General features: G+C 42.1%; 1 protein-coding gene across 2 annotated transcripts in view; it reads left to right on the forward strand.

Annotated features, from left to right (window-relative positions):
* The window catches only part of LOC137625779 (DNA repair protein RAD51 homolog 3-like), a 487,355-nt gene that overhangs the window by 383,018 nt on the left and 87,203 nt on the right, over window positions 1-17,134 (forward strand). The window lies entirely within an intron of this gene.

The raw sequence follows: 17,134 nt of genomic DNA on the forward strand, positions 1-17,134 counted from the left end.
ATTAAGATGAGATTCAGTAGCTGAAGACCAGACAGGAGAACAATACTCTAAACAAGGTTAAATGAAAGAATTCAAACACTTCTTCAGAATAGATTGACTTCAGAATAGATTGATCACCAAAAATCTTGAAAGACTTTGTCAATTAGCCAATTTTTTGTGTAATTGAAGAGGACACAAACCTAATGTTTCTCAAAAGTAAATTTTCTGTCGAGAATCACACCTAAAATTTTTGAAAGAATTATACAAAGTTTAAGAAACATTATAAATGCTGAGATCCAGATGTTGAGGATCCACGGTCCTAGACCTACTTTCAATCATACTTTACATAGTGGAGTAACATTACCAATTCTCCAACAAGTGCTAAACACTCCTCTTCTTGCTAACTTTCGCAAAATAACAGATAACTTTGGAACTAAGAAATCTGCAGTCTATAAAAAGGAAAGGAAAATACCATTTTGGTCTGCACCTCTATAAGCATCAAGGTCCATGAAGAGAGCCTTAGTTTCAAGAGATTTAGAAGCTAAACTAGTTAGTTTAGCCCTAGGAAAACAGAATGAGGAAGTTCGAGATTCTTATTACTCTGCTTGCTTTCAAACACATCTGCCAAAAGGGTTGCCCTTTCCTTTAGACAGTGAGTGACAGAGCCATCTAGTTTAAGTAAAGGAGGAACTGTTGCATCTACACCAAAGAGTACTGATTTAAGAGTAGTCCACCGCTTATGCTCCGGGGTTGTACCAGAAAGGGTTTCTTTTATGGTTAGATTGTATTCTTTTTCAGTTTAAGCATAAACTCTCTGAGCTGAGTGAAAGTTATTCCAAGTCAAATCTGATCTGTTACCCTTCCAAAGATGATAGGCCTCTTGCTTCTCCAAATAAGCATATCTACAATTATCATTGAACCATGGTTTATCCTTCACTCGGTACCTTAGTACATGAGAAGGGATTCACCTTCCTTTCCTTTCCTTTGATGGCTGCTTTTCCGGTCCCATACAACAGGGGAAACCCGCTCTCTACAGGACCTCCACTGTCGTTTTACCTTGTTCGTTCAGAGTATTTAACGTTTCATATCATGTATTGTTCATTTACTGTTAAATCGTCACTGTCAAAGGACTCGTCAAATAAGAAAGTCTTCAGTTTCCTCTTGAAAGCCTTAATGTCTTCAATCATTCTAATGTTTCATGGGAGCTTGTTATATAGTCTCGGGGCAGCATATTTAAAGGCTCTGGAGCCTATAGTAGACATAAATCTAGGTTCCAACAGTTTACAGTCATCTGTAACTATTCTCGTGTCGACACGATTTGTTGGCTGTGCAATATGTAGCAGTTCTCTTGAGTATTTTGGATGCCCGGTTCTGATAACTTGGTTGGTTATTGTACATATTTTGAATTCAATTCTCGCTTTAATCAGCAGCCAGTGTAAATCGATTAGTATAGGGGTGATCGTTTCTCTAGGTGGGACACCTTTTATCAGTCTTGCTCCTCTGTTTATAATGTTTTGTAATTTCTTAAGTTGCACTTTTTGTAAATTGTAATAGATAGAGTTGCAGTAGTCAATCCTGTTAATAACAGTTTATCACAAGCTTCTTTACAGAATTTTTGTCCAGGTACTTTTTTATAAATGTAATATTTCTTAGATGATAACCAGCATTTTTTATTACATTATTTATTTGGGCATTTAGAGACAGGTTATAGTCAAGAAATACACCTACTATGAGATTCAGGGCCTCTGTAACACGGTTTTTTGAACTATGCTTCTTATCAATGCATCGGGTGTAGCTGAAAGTTGACATATGTATATTTTACAACCACACACAAATTCTGTCAGCATTATCAATAACCTAAACCCGATAGTTTTAATTTTTATAGAGTAAAAATGATCTGGCCGACGCCATAGCCAGTGTTAACGAGCCAAGAGTCGAAAACATTCATTACGCAAGCAATGTAAACACGTTTTGACAAAATTTTGCCCCGCCCATCCATCAGACACCCATTCACCTTGTTCCATCGGCTCTGGAACCCATAACAGTCAAGAATGGCTAGCAGGATTTGGAATTGCCCCCGTGGTTGCAAAACTGCATTTGTCTTACGACTTGCAATTTTATACAGTTAAGAGAAAGCCCGTGGCCATATTTACCATAGCCTGAATAGGTAATCATTCAGTTTCTAGTTTAAATCCAATGTTTATGGTCTGATTTGTATTTAGCGTAACATGATTATAATACTAATGTCATTCAGGCTTTTGAACATTTCCATTAACTATTCACTATGCCACAAAGAGAGAGAGAAAGAGAGAGATTGTATGTAAACAGTCTTTATATAACTATTTTTGTTAAAATAAGAATGTTGTGCTAAACTCTCCATCAGAACAACGGATCATCCGATATAATTGTTTTTTCTTCTCCTTAGGCCGTACGACCATGTTGGCTATGTTTTGGGCATGACTGCATTTTGTAAATAAATCATGAATAGTTTTAGTAGTTTTATTTGTACATCTAATGGGAATTTATAGAAGTAAAGTGTACATAATTCATTTATCCTTTAAAATAATTACTACATGTAGCAAAACAAATAGTAGTAAAGATGATAATGCAATGAAGGAATGATACCATAGTTTATCTTTAGCTTCAACATTGGCAATAACATACCCAGTTGCCACAATTTGTCAGCTTAATGAAATAACCCATCATCTAATGTTAAACTTAATTTCTGAGGAGGCCATGGCTTATTGCACAGTGAAAAACATGACAAAGACTTTATGAATGGCGGAACGATACATAAATGTGGGTGGGGTATCTGTGCTAGCGTAGTAATACTACTGTAGCAGTAGTGCCACAACAGTATTATACATGAATTAAACGTTTAGGCCAACTGCTGGGATCCTTGAGGATCATTTAGCACTTCTTACAACTACTCGAGAAATGAGTTTTTATAGCCAGAATTTAAATTTTCTGATCCAACAATGCCCATGATAGCCTTCAGTGTTATCCTGAATTATAACGAGGCCAAAGTGGGTGGAGCCTCACGAAGTCATCATTCTGACGATAATTATTGGTAAAGGTTTAAAGCCAAAATACGGTACCTGCTATTTTTTTTTTCCAGTAAATAGGTAGGTAGATAGACAATAAATACAAATTGCTTGACATTGGATATAGCAGTTATCAAATCAAGCTTGTCTACTACGTTTTTGAAAATTACCAACTATTCCCTACACCTTGTCAATCTGATTGTGACCTATAAAATAGACTGTAATTTCTTAGGAAACTTATTTTGGGAGTTAGACTAATAATCGAAGTGTTTTTGTATTTATTAACATATTTTGTTGGTTTGTTCATTATGACAATTATCAGTGGAGAGGTTTCAGAGTTCATAAAGGTGTACTGCTTTGCTTTTATTTAAACTTTTGTGTCATTGTTGGCAGAGGTATAGCCTTCGTTAAGTATAGCCAATCATCGATCGAGAAAGAGGGAAGAAATGCCGTCATAAGTTACGTAACGAGTGCGTTCGAAACCTTTTCTCTGAATAAGTTGGCCCGTCTTCAAAAAACGTCACTTTTACATTATAAGTACCAAATTTATTCAACCTACATAATGCAGAATATAGTCAAAATTTATGTGTAGATATAATGAGCATTCTGAAGAAGCGTTATATTTATGAAATTCATAGATAAAAAATTATTGCGAAAAAACCGTGTTACAGAGGCCCTGAATCTCATAGTAGATCTCGAACTTCACTAGATATCGACACCAAGTCATTATATATGTTCATTTGAATATCACCTAAGTTTCTCACTCTGTTTCTCTTGGCCACCACCATGAACTCAGTTTTGTTCTTATTTAATTTTAATTGTTTAAATGTCATCCATTCTCTAACACTATCAAGGATTCTGTTTAAGAGTTTCAGTAGTGTCATGTATATCATTTATGGAGAAGTAAAATTGTGTGTCATCTGCAAATAGTTTAAACTTCACGCCATGCCTTTGTAGCATTTTCGATAGACCAATAGTATAGAAGCAGAATAAGATTGGGCCAAGTACACTCCCCTGGGGTACCCCTCTGTTTAAGGGTTCATATGATTAATAAGAGTTTCCAATTTGTACACAGTAATTTCTACCAACTAAGTAGTCTTAGGTATTTGAAGGCTTGATCTTCAACGCCGATGGACCGTAGATCATTTAGTAGCAGTTCATGCACCACTGTATCAAAAGCAGCACTGGGATCGAGCAGTATTAAGATACCACATTTATTTTCATCCATCATTTCTAGCATATCATTTTCATCAGAGCAGATGGCTGTCTCCGAAGAGTATAGTTTTCTGTAAGCAGATTGGTTGTCAGGCAAAGCTTCTATTACTTCTAAGTGGCTGACTAGTTGTTCAAGAATTACATATTCAAGCACTTTTGAGACAAGGGATAGATTTGAAATAGGTCTATATGGGCTTAATTCCTAGTAGTCCACTGCATTTTATAGAACTGGTGTGACTATAGCCATTTTCTCAGATTTAGGAAACTTACATTCATCAATGCTTGCATTTGCTATTCTCGTTATTATTTTGGCTAGACTAGAAAAGTCTCTCTCTCCAATTACTTCAGATATTGGCATAGGATCGATCGCGCAGTTTGTTTTCTTTGCTCTCTTGATAATTCTGGTGATGTCATCTTGTGTTATGTTGTTAAATCGTATTAATTTTGTCTGTGTGCCTGTTGTAGCATTAATCTGATGTTGAGTATTTACAAATTACCTGGTTATGTTTTCAATTTTGTTTTTAAAAAATACTAGAAAATTATTTGGTAGTTCGTGGTCACTGTATCCACCAGGTAGCTTCTTTTCTTATACATTTCCCATTATACCATTCAGGAGACGATATAACTTATTTATGTCTGTTGCTGCTTCGAGGATCTTTCTTTTAGGGTATTCACTTTTTTTCCTTAGTAGGTAATTATATTGACACGCAGCAGTTTTGTATTCTACCCAAGTACTTTCAGTTTTTAACCTATTCCACTTTCTTTCTTTACATCTTTTTTCCCTCTTTTTTACCAAAATCTCTCCGTCAAACCAAGGAGATTGGTCTTTTACGGTTATAGTCTTTTCCATCAGTGGGCACATGGTATTATATTCCCTTTTACTCACTTTATTATAAGTGGTCATAAGACAGTTAGCACACTTAGCTCCTAACTGACATTGGTCATCATGATCACGGGGAATGTTGACAGCAGCATTTATTTTCTTTGTAACTTCTTCAATAAATATGGTAGGAGAAAAATTTGCCCAGTTTGTACAGTCGACATTATTCACTAGTTGATATGATTCTAGTAACTCACTAAATGCCAAAGCGTCAGGATTTGAAGCATCATCCATCCAAAAATTGAAGTCTCCACAGATAACTAATTCGTTTTCCTTCATGATAATCATCTCAACGAGAGCACCGAATTCTTCAAAAAAAGAATTCTCATTCAAAAGGACTACAGGATCAACACTACCATACAATTGTGACCAATTCAAGCCCGAAAGATCATGCAAGATCATATTCCAGTCTGCTTGAGATTTCATATAAATCTTACATGAGTAAGATACATTAAGGAGAGGCTGCTCAGTCTTCACTACTGATGAAATCAAGGCATGATCAGATGTCCCAACTGGAGAACCAACCTTACTTGTTATAACGCCAGGGGAGTCGGTGTATACGAGGTCCAAGCAGTTACCAGACCTGTAAGTAGCTTCACTTATGATTTGCTCACAGCCTTATTCAGAAGCAATGTATAAAGCTCTTAAGCCATGGCGATCGGTAGGAGAAACAGAATTTAACCACTCCTGATGGTGAGCATTGAAATCACCAACAAAGACAAAAGAGGCATTTCTATCATCCTCGTATCTTAGCTGTAATGGTAAGAAGACAATCGAAGATAGAATCATCCATGTCAGGATTCCAGTAGATCGAACAAGAATAGAAGTTGTTATGCTTGCCACAAACTTTTATTGCGAGAACCTCATGACATCCACATTCATAGCAAGACTGGCTCTAGGGTCGGCATCGCTTTTCAACATTATTGGCTTCTTAAAACCAGTTATAAGGAGCTCAGATGAGTGCCTCATATTAGAAACCAAAGTTTCTGAGCACAAAAGAATATCATACTGTATGGACGCATCTAAGGTTTTGAATATTTGCATGAAGACCATGACTATTGCAATACAGTTGACGACATTGACGAAATCTAGGACGTACTGGTCCAGTATATTGCTTAATGTCTCCAGAGAGCATAAGGATTAATGGTAATAAAAAAGAGACATCATACTTAACAACTAAATTAACAAGAATTATAACAAAAACAATCTGTTTTAAGGCAATATAAAAAAATGATTTATCAAACCCATAGACTATAGAAAAAAAGTTGGAAAAACTGGTCAACATGGAGGAGCCGATACACTATGCAAGGCTAAATACCCTCCAGGATAGCCACTTCAACTGAAGGGAGGACAGTAAGGATGGTTTTGAGAAGAAATAGAATTAATAAGGAAAAGACAACCTCTTGATAAACCACCAGGCATCTATGGCCCTTCTATTAAGCTTGCCCAACACACCATTAATAAACAAACAAAAGGAAGAAAAAAATAAGATAGAATAGTGTGCTCGAGTGTACCCTCAAGCAAGATACCAGTAATCGAAAATAATTAAGACTAATTTTACTGATCAGATGCCTTTGCAAATTACTGGAAAATGGTGAAGTATAGACTAAATTAGTTTTTAGTTGCAGTAAGATTTTATCAGCTTTGTAAATTTGACTCGCCTAGAGAACAATCTACCTGGTAAACTATATACGAATAAGTCTTGATTTAAAGTAAATCACAGAATCAATTTTTTTTTTAAATTCAGAAGGTATAAGATATTACTCGGAGGCATTCAGTACTAAAATCCAAATATCATAGTGTGCCCCTTGGCAGTGTATGAAATGGGACTCTTATTGCATTGGCAAATAATGTACACATACTACTCTTCAAAAAATATTCGTCACTAGCAAAGTATTCTAAATAACTCCACTCAAATACAAAATTGAACTGCTTCTGTTGGTTTCAGATTTTCTGTAAAAAAAGTCCAAGCAATAATGTTTTGCAAGAATAGCAGATAAAAGCAAAACCAAAATATAAATTTCATATTGGGCACCGGTCAAATCCAATTCCAAGGTGAAGTGGATTTTTTTTACTAATATTTGATACCCACCTTAATAGGAAAGCACATATATCTTATATAAAATCTAAATGCAATGACCCTCTCAACCTAATAATTGTCTTGTATAATATGGAGTGCAAAGAGATTAACTTTACTGATAATCTATAAAGAATTAGTTTTATTAAGAATAGATTATGGTATCTTGATATATGGATCAGGATCTGAAGCTTCTTTGAAGTCTTTAGATTTAATGCACACTCAAGGTCTAAGATGTCTCAGTAGAGTCTTTAGATCTTCCATAGATATGTAATTTTTATGAGAAAGTGGGGAGCCACCTTTGTCCTTACATCAAGATTTGTTCCGATGCGATATACAAACCTCGTAATCATTTAATATAGGAATTTGCTTCAGCTCAGCTGAAACAGCCGAAGAGAAAGAAAAACATGGAGTTGTGCTGATTGGTTGGCTGGCGGTATAGGGCGGAGCTTAGCTCCCCCCCCTCCCCCCGCCAGCCCGCTTTCCCCATTCACTAGCTTCGGCTAAATGTGGATGGTTGTGCTATCTTCTGCTCTCTACGCTGCAGCCTTTTGCCTTCTCTTGTGCTTGTGTACTAGTGATTGGTCATTGTTATGAAGGAGAAAGTTACTCTTTAAGATGCGATGTTGTGCAGGCCGTGGCGGGCATTGCAGTGGGTGGCTTTCGTCACCTTCTGTATACCTGCACACGCTCTGCTCGACATGCAGGGGAAAACCTTGCGCTCAAGCTTCTCCTTGCCGTAGTGTGAATCCTGGCCACCATTTTGGGAAGGCCGGATTCACAGCCTGTTGGGGTTTTCTTGGGTTTCGCTGGGGGAGCGGTTGACCTTAGCGCTCCCGCTATTTCAGCGATCCCGAGAGACACTCGACAGATTGTTGGACCATCTGATACCGATGACGACACGTTACTTGGTAAGAAGGGGGAATTTTGGGCGTCTTGGATTATCAGGTAAGCTTGACTTAAATTTGTTAAGGCGCCGTTTGAATATGGCAGACGAGCTTCAACAAAGTCATTTGAATGATACAATTATTTATGAACACATGAATGTAATTGAGTTTGTAACAGAGTTGCCAGTTTGGTCTTTTTCAGCTAAAAACATCAAATTTGGCCTTTTTTTATTTAAAATTGGTTAGCCTTTAGCAATATCATAAAAGGTTGGCCTTAAAGGCTATACCTTTGGCCTTTTTTTTAACTTCTTTAAGCTGCAGTTGATCAAAGTTGGCCTTTTCTCACTTAGGAAACCTGGCAACCCTGGGTTGTAACTTTATTGACTCCCATGTTCACTGATGCCCCTGTTGTTAACTATGTACCTGATAAAGCATTTGTTCCTGGCATTGTTCCTGGCAAAATGCAAACTTTTCCAAGGGTAAAATAATTGCAGGACTCCTTGTTAAAACAAGAGAGAGTAAGGTTTTAATCACTGAGATTTCTTTAACGACTGATGGCAAACCTTTTACAGCTTCGCCCGCAAGTCAGTTAAAATTAAAATCTGCCAAATCTCCTGCTGATAAGCAGTTAAAATTAAAATCTGCCAAATCTCCTGCTGATAAGCAGTTAAAATTAAAATCTGCCAAACTCATGCTGATACAATATGTTTTTCAGGTTCACCATGTTCACCGACCACGGCTCTTCCTATGAACGTTTCTCAGGTTGTTCATCCTCGTCCAGTGTCGTCTGCTGTTGCCTCGACCAACGTTCCAGTACCTCGGAGGGGGCACAAGAAGAGGAAGCGTTGGCGGTATTCCTCTTCTAGTTCCTCCTCCTCTCTCCTTCTCCTCTTCGTCTTCATCTTCTGACTCTGAGTCTTCTCCCCCAGGGGAAAGAGGAAGGGGAATAAGAGGAAAACGAATAGGGCCAGGAAGGCCAGTCGCAGTCGAAGGGACATGGCGCCCTGAGACACCTCTTGTCCTCCGGAGAATGAGGGCGATATGTGAGATTCCAGTGTTCCCCGCACTAGTGGAATTGCTCACGGCAAATCTCGCGCAAGGTCTCCATGCACGACAACCGCGCTCGAGGGCGTAGGTATCGTCTCCCAGAGCATGTTGACGGGGTCCTCGGGCCTCCAATCCACTGCTCAGACTCGAATTGAACTGCTCTTGAGCGGGGAAAGGAGAATCCTGGCTTCAGCACGAGAAATCTCAGCTGTGGTCTCTTGTGAAGAATCCGCGTTACACATGACTACCTCCAAGGGGGTAGCCACGCGGACCGACTCAGCGACTCATATGTCGTGTGAGCAGGGAGGAAGCCCAGACAGCCGCGCACTCGACCAGCGCAACTTGGGCCCGGCATGTAGCCACCTTGCTACTCAGCCCGCGAAATGGGGGCTGGTCGTGCACGACCAGGCTAGTTCTCGCGCATACCAGCTGCGCGAGATGCAGCCAACCCCATACTTTCTGGCCATGTAACAGGTGAGGCCGCGCGCACCACTCGTGCGACTAACCTGTCTACACCTCCTGGTGTGAGCGCTGCAGTTCCCAGCAAGCCCACTCGCGCTTGAGCTCCTTCGGGAGCTTCGTGGGGCTTGCAGCGACCAGTCACGCATTCGGTCGAAGTGGGAACCTCGATGCATTCCGTTGGGGATGAACCTTGCCACGGTCCTTCCTTGACTCCTAATACACGCGTGGTTCGGTCCTAGGACCAGAGCGAGGGTATTCATCGGGGATGTCATCAGCCATGCAGCATGTTGCTTCCTCCACACCTATGGATGTAGCGGGACCGAGGGATCAGTCACTTCCACGGCCTTCACCGGCCGTGGAGACGGAAGACCCCGAGGTGGAGTCGCCGTTCTTAGGGTCATTAACCTCATGCGTGAGATTAATGGCCTCAGGGCTCCTCCTCAGGTAGTGTCTGAGATAAGTGTACAGCCTTGGAGATCCTATGGGGAGCTCCCGAAGGCAGTTCACGGCCCCTCACACTACCCTGGTTGAGACAGGCTGCTCGAGCATTGGACCGAGTGAGTGACCAGATCGCAGGACCTGGTGACTCGCTTAGGAGCCAAGGTTCGAACAAGCTTCTCTCTCAACCACTCCAGCGATAGAAGAGGTACTATGTCACAGAGTTTTTCTGTGTCTTGTCCTCTCCCTCTCGACCCCGCTTGCTGGGTGTTCCTCGGTCGAGAGCTTGAAATCCCAGAGAGTGGCCTTCTCGGCCTCTGAGATTTCAACTATGGAGTCCATCTCTGTAGCTGCTCTCAAGGTTGCTTCGTGGCTCGACCACTGGTGTGGTACGGCCACAGTGTTCGCGTGGGACATCAAGCTTGCTACCCCCAAACACACGGAGCAGTACAGAAACCTGTCTTTGTTGGGTGGGAAAGATGTTGCTTTTCTCTTGGACCAGCTTGCTACCCAGTATGCCAATCTGATCCTCAAAAACGTGAGGCAGTAGCCGCTCGTTTGGTGAGACAGACTGGTTCAGGAGAGGCCCTGGCACTCAGGAACACTCGTATTAGAGCTGCAGCTTCTCTCTTTTCACCAGAGGAAGTTCGGGCTGCATGGGATAAATGGCGCCTTGACTCGAATGACTCCATTATCCACCAGGCGCAGGCTGTGAGTTTCAAGGGACCTGGTTCCGCGAAACCGTCTGCAGCCAGGCCGAGTCAGGCCAAGCTCACAGGACATAGCAAGGGTACACTGGTCGTGCTCCTGGTGCTCCTGTGCAGCTGAGACCTGCTCCTGTTCAGAAGGGTTCTGCCCCCAAACAGACCTTTCAGCCTCCCTGGGGAGTTCCTCCACATCAGAGAAAGAACAGGGGCAAGCAAGGGAAAGGGAAACGCTGAGATTGGATTTCCCCTTCCCATGCTGCTGAGGGTAGGGGGATGTCTATCGCGCCATTGGGTGATGTGGCTGCACCTCGGGGCTTTGGAATGGGTAGTGTTGACCCTTCGCTAAGTGTACAAGCTCCCATTCGTGCTTCATTGACCCCCCCCCCCCCTATTCTCCACTCCAATAGCGTTCCACACGTACGCTCCAACATCTCTGAAGGCTCGGGCCTTGGAGGTGGAGGTCCAGGAAATGTTGGAGAAGGATGCGCTAGAAGTCATACACAATCAGTCACCAGGGTTCTACTGACGTGTCCTCCTTGTCAAGAAGGCGACAGCAGGTTGGAGACCGATCATCAACCTTTTGCCATTGAACAAGTTTGTTCAGCAAACTGCGTTTAGGATGCTAACAGTTCGCACTGTGCTGTTAGCCATCAGGCAGTACGACTTCATGCTTTCGATAGACTTGAAGGATGCGTACTTTCAATTACCAGTTCATCGGTCGTCTAGAAAGTACCTCCGATTCACCTTCCAAGGCCCAGTGTACAAGTTCAAAGTCCTGTGCTTCGGACTGTGCACAGCTCCCCAAGTGTTCACGATGGTAGCAGCTTGGGCCCACTCGAGGGGTATCCGCCTACTGATGTACCTTGACGACTGACTGATTCTCGCTCCCTCGCAGGAGCAGTTGATTCAGGATTGAGACTCGCTTCTGGGATCTTGTTGCGATCTGGGGATCGTGGTGAACTGCGAGAAGCTAAACCTCATTCCCAAGCAGAAGGTGAAGTATCTGGGAATGCTGATCGACTCGGCAGCAGCTCGCATTCTTCCCTCGGAAGAACGAATTAGCAGACTCAGAGAGGTTGCACAGCCGTTCCTGTCGCAGGAACAACTTTCAGCCCTCCAGTGGCAAGCTATTGTAGGTCACCTCTCCTCGCTGGAGAAGCTCGTTCCTTTCGGGCGGATCCATCGCCACTCCCTTCAGTGGTGTTTGAAGGACCAGTGGTCAGCAGCCACCGATCCTCCCCCTCGTCCGGTCCTCATGGAACGCGAGGTAAGGGAGGATCTCCTTTTGTGGCTAAACGAGAACCTCATTAGAGGGTTTTCCCATAAACCCTCCTCCACCTCAGTTACCTCTGTTCACGGAACGTTTGGGGTGCACACATGGACGACTTGGTCTTGTCAGGTGTGTGGTCGGGAGAGAAGAAACACGTGCACATCAACGTGCTGGAAATAATGACAGTCTCGAGAGCACTCTTTCATTTCCAGGCCCGTTTGAGAGACTACTTGGTAGTGCTAATGAGCGACAACACGTCCGTGGTCGCGCACATCAACAAGCAAGGGGGCACGCTCTCATGTCCCTTGCAGCAGTTGACGAGGCAGGTGTTTCTGTGGGCAGAGAGTCAACATGTAACCTTGTCAGCCAGCTACATTCCAGGCAAGAGAAATGTTCTGGCAGACGCCCTAAGTCGCAGAAACCATGTAACAGGGGCAGAATGGTCTCTTCACCCTTGGGTTGCGAGTCGAGTACTCGACCTCTGGGGAGAACCATGCATCGACCTTTCGCAACATGGCACAACGCCAACCTTCCCATGTTTTGCTCTCCAGTACCAGATCCCGCGGCTGCGTTCGAGGACGCACTGCAACATCTTTGGGATCTACTGGATTGCTACACGTTCCCCCCCCCCCCCTTTTTGCTTGCTTCGTGCAGTCCTCTCCCGGGTCCTAGTAACTCCAGGACTCAGGATGACTCTCATTGCTCCACTATGGCCACACATGGACTGGTTTCCCGATCTGTTGTCGCTCCTGGTCGAGGCACCGAGAGAGCTACCACACTGGCCCAATCTCCTTCGGCAACCCTTGTCAAACAAGTACCACCAGGCGGTGCAGTCGCTTAGACTTCATGTGTGGAGACTATCCAGCATCTCCTCAGAACGTGAAGCTTTTTGCGACTCGCTTCGAGAGAGATGTCAGGGTACCTTAGAAGATCCTCCTCCTCAGTCTGCCAGGGGAAGTGATTGGTCATCTGTGATTGGTGTAGTGGAAGGAGTATCTCTCCAGCCGGAGCCTCTCTGACTCAGATCGCAGACTTCCTAGTCTTTCTTCGCAGAGATAAGCTCCTTTCGGTTTCTGCCATTAAAGGGTACAGGTCTGCCCTTGCAATGGTGTTCCGTCTGAAAGGCATAGATATCTCCAACGCCCTGGGGATTTCTATGCTCATTAAGAGCTTGAACAGTCTTGTCCCCCGAGGGAACTTCGTGTTCCCCAGTGGGATGTCACCTTAGTTCTCGGGTCTCTTACTCGTGCTCCGCACGAACCCTTAAGCCATGCCTCAGACAGGCACTTGACCTTTAAGAATTTTTTTCTGCTAGCCTTAGCATCGGCGAAGAGAGTCTGGGAGTTACACGGCCTCTCTTGTAATGTCACTCACGCAGAGGGTTGGAAGGAGATCTCCTTGAGTTTTGTGCCAGAGTTTCTGGCCAAGACTCAGAACCCAGTGACCCACGGTCCCAGGTTCGAGGCCTTCACTATTCCTTCCTCACCAGATGCGGCAAGTGGCGGTTCAGGTGAGAGGCTTCTCTGTCCCGTCAGGTGTCTCCGGCGCTATCTTAAGCAAACTCGGCATCTCAGACCTGAATGTCGACAACTCTTTGTTAGCACCGGCAGAGCCAAGAGGGAGGTGTCGAGGAACACGATATCCTTCTGGATCCGTAAAACCATCTACAAGGTGTATGAGACTTCCTCAAGAGTCCAAACACCATCGAGGGTTAAAGCTCACGAGATCAGGGGCATTGCCCCCACACTCACTTTCAAGAGAAATCTTGCAGTGGGCCAAGCGCTGAAGGCTGGCGTTTAGAAACGCCAGATCACCTTTACGGCCTTCTACTTGAGGGAGTTTACACATAAGTCCTTGGACACCTTTGTTCTTGACCCTGTGGTAGCGACTCAAGCTATTGTCTCACCTTTCCAGTTCCTCCAGGATAGGGAAGTCTCTTTTCTTGATTTTATGGTATGTTTGGCAGTGGAAAAGCAGTCTGCAGGTGATCTGCCTTTCTCTCTGTTTCCTCCCTTGGAGTTCCATACATCAAGACAAGTCTTCCCAGATAAGATTGCTAGATTTTGTTTACAGGTATTCTCCCCCCGTCTTCTGCTAGGCAGGGAAGACGGTGGATGTATAAACCCTTTGCCTTTTGGTTTTGGAGTTTCATCCAGTCACTCTGACCCTAGGTCGAGTGTCTCTTACATTCTTGCTCTCTGGTCGCGTGATGCTCTTACACATCGCGCGGCGTCTCCCAGTTTCTCAGACCCCACCATCATCATGTCGGGTCAAGAGACAGGGGTAGGTGGATTTAGTCCTCTGCTCTCATTCGAGACCAAGTCTATATCCGGGCAGTTAGCTGTCCACAAGCAGCAAAGCCAGACATCCCACCAACCAGTGAGTCTTCTTATATTAAATGATTACGAGGTTTGTATATCGCGTCGGAACAATTGACAATTTGTCCTAAATTGTATTTTTCCTAGTTATACAAACCCGTAATCATTTAATATAAGTGCCCGCCTCTACCACCCCTGTCATGTTCCACATTGAGCCTAAAGTGTTTGAATTAGGAAAGCGGGCTGGCGGTCTGGCGGGGGCAGGGGGGGGGGGGGGGGGGGGGCTAAGCTCTGCCTCACACTGCCAGCCAACCAATCGGCACAACTGCTTGTTTTTCTTTCTCTTCGGCTGTTTCAGCTGAACTGAAGCGAATTCCTATGTTAAATGATTACGGGTTTGTATAGCTCGGAAAAATACAATTTAGGACAAATTGTCATATTGTCGCAAAGAAAAGTGCACTGAAGATCATATCCACCAATTCTCCAACAAAAAGGCTCTTCAATCAAAGCGATGTCATTTTAAAAAGTCATGTATCGTCATTATCACTGAAAGCAAATAGACTATTACAATCTATAAACATCAGAATGAACCTTATGCAACTATTTTTTTTTGTCCACCTTGAATTATTGAAAAAAAAAAGAATATGCTCTTATCTTTTTATTTATCAAAGAAATTGAAGTATACTCTGAGTCACCATAAACAACATGCCCTGGAAAATATTCAAAGAAAAGGACCCCATCAGGCTACTTTATGTATACCTATAGTTCTAAAGCCAGTCAGTTGTTACCCAGTGAAGCTTTTGTATTTACATCTGAATTATCAGTAATTTTACCAGTAATTGCCATTGTTAAAACAATTGGAGATATGGTGAATCTTAAATTTGTCATTTATTTCAAATCAAGAAGGACCATAAAAGCCTTCAAAGGTTACACACAGAAGAATAAATTGATATTACAAATTAAAGAGAACAGATTTTATTCTCAATAGGTAAATATTGTAGTATGCTGGAGTCCAGCATAAAAAGAGCAGATGCCACTACTAATATAAGCAATAGATTTGCTGCAACTTGCCATTAAACTCCCTGTAAAAGATTATGTAACCATCATAAAGCATTTTATAGTAACAAATTGGAAAATTATGAGGCATAGTAAATCTGAAAATGGTAAATCAAAATAGATAACCAATTGTTTCTCAGTATGAATTATCAGAACGTCTGTTCTGATGATAAAAGAACAGAAGTAATTTTAGCAAGATTGAGTATTGGTTACACGAGATTGGCCCATGAATTTTTAATGTGCACACCTCTTGAGGCAGTTCTCAGGTGCAGTGAGTGTGACATTATTTTAACTATACAAATTCTTTTTTGTAATCAAGTTTTTAAAGACATATTTATGTTTTGGTCAGAAACATTTGTCCAATATTCTATAGGATTTGAGTTTTTCTGAATTTTTTTAAGACTTTTACTTTGTTAAGAAGCTAAGATTTGATGGATGATATTTAAATTTCTATTTATTGCAGATTTTTATCTCTTAATTCATCTTTTCTTTTCTTATATTTACAAAATTATTATTTTATCCATTAGATGTATAGATGTCTAGCTGAGTAACAGGGAGGCGGGACTTCTCCAGCCCCTGCAATGGTTTTATAACTGCCTTGTTAAATTACAACAGCTGTTCCAGCTTTGCTGAAGTCATACTCCTATTAAAGGACTCAGGTTTGAATAGTTGAAAAAATACATAATACTTTAAAAATCTGTGATTTTTTTAAAAGAAATTTACCTTGCAATGAAACACTTTGAACTTTGGCACCTGTAATATTGGAGCATACTCTAGTATAACGGATGCTGGTTAATGAGCATGGGTGCTCTGCATTTAGCTGGTAGCTCATTACTTGTCTACTCTGGTTATCTCTTTCCTTTCACTAACAACCATAGATGTCACTTCTTGAGAGGCATACATCTTATTAGTGTTGGTAATTGTTAAGCTGGTGTTGAGGATTTTTAGACTAACAATAACCAAACTTAAAGCAGGAAAACAAGTAAGTTAGATTCATGTTTCTTAGTTGAATTTGCTACCTGTTAGCAATTATTTCAAATATGTCTCTTCCTCATTTGATTTCACCTTTCAGAAGAGTTTGATTTTCATCCACCAGTGAGACTTTTATTGATAACCCATGTAAGAAGCCATCAGCCTAAACATATGTTAGTCTTTTTGAGTGCAGAAGGGGATTAAGTTGGACATTCCTCTGTGGGATAAAGTGTCCTTCATTGAAGCCAGTGTATAAAATCATTCAGTTATAAAGTAAGCAAAAGTCATTATGAATAATATCAGTGGCAGAGCCTTATTTTCAATTCTTACAAGATGAACTGCCCCCTACCCTTTAATTTTCCAACAGTGTTGACCATGAAAGAAATCCTGAAAACAAGATAGAATAGTGTGCCAAAGTGTACCCTCAAGCAAGGGATATCTAACCCTAGACTGTGGAAGACCATGGTACAGAGGCAATGGCAATACCCAAGAATAGAGTAGAGTGGTTTTATTTTGGAGTGTCCTCCTAGAAGAGCGGCTGACCATAGCCAAAGAGTCTTTTCTACCCTTACCAGGAGTAAAGTAGCCACTGAACAATTACAGTGCAGTAGTTAACCTCTTGAGAGAAGAAGAATTGTTTGGTAATTTCAGTGTTGTCAAATGTATGAGGAAAGAGGAGAATGGGTAAAGAATAGGCCAGACTATTCTGTGTGTGTGTAGGCAAAGATGAAATGAGCTGTAACGAGAAAGAAGGATCCAATGTAGTATTGTCTGGCCAGTCA

Source organism: Palaemon carinicauda, chromosome 2 (assembly GCF_036898095.1).
Source record: "Palaemon carinicauda isolate YSFRI2023 chromosome 2, ASM3689809v2, whole genome shotgun sequence".
NCBI classification, from domain to species: domain Eukaryota; kingdom Metazoa; phylum Arthropoda; class Malacostraca; order Decapoda; family Palaemonidae; genus Palaemon; species Palaemon carinicauda.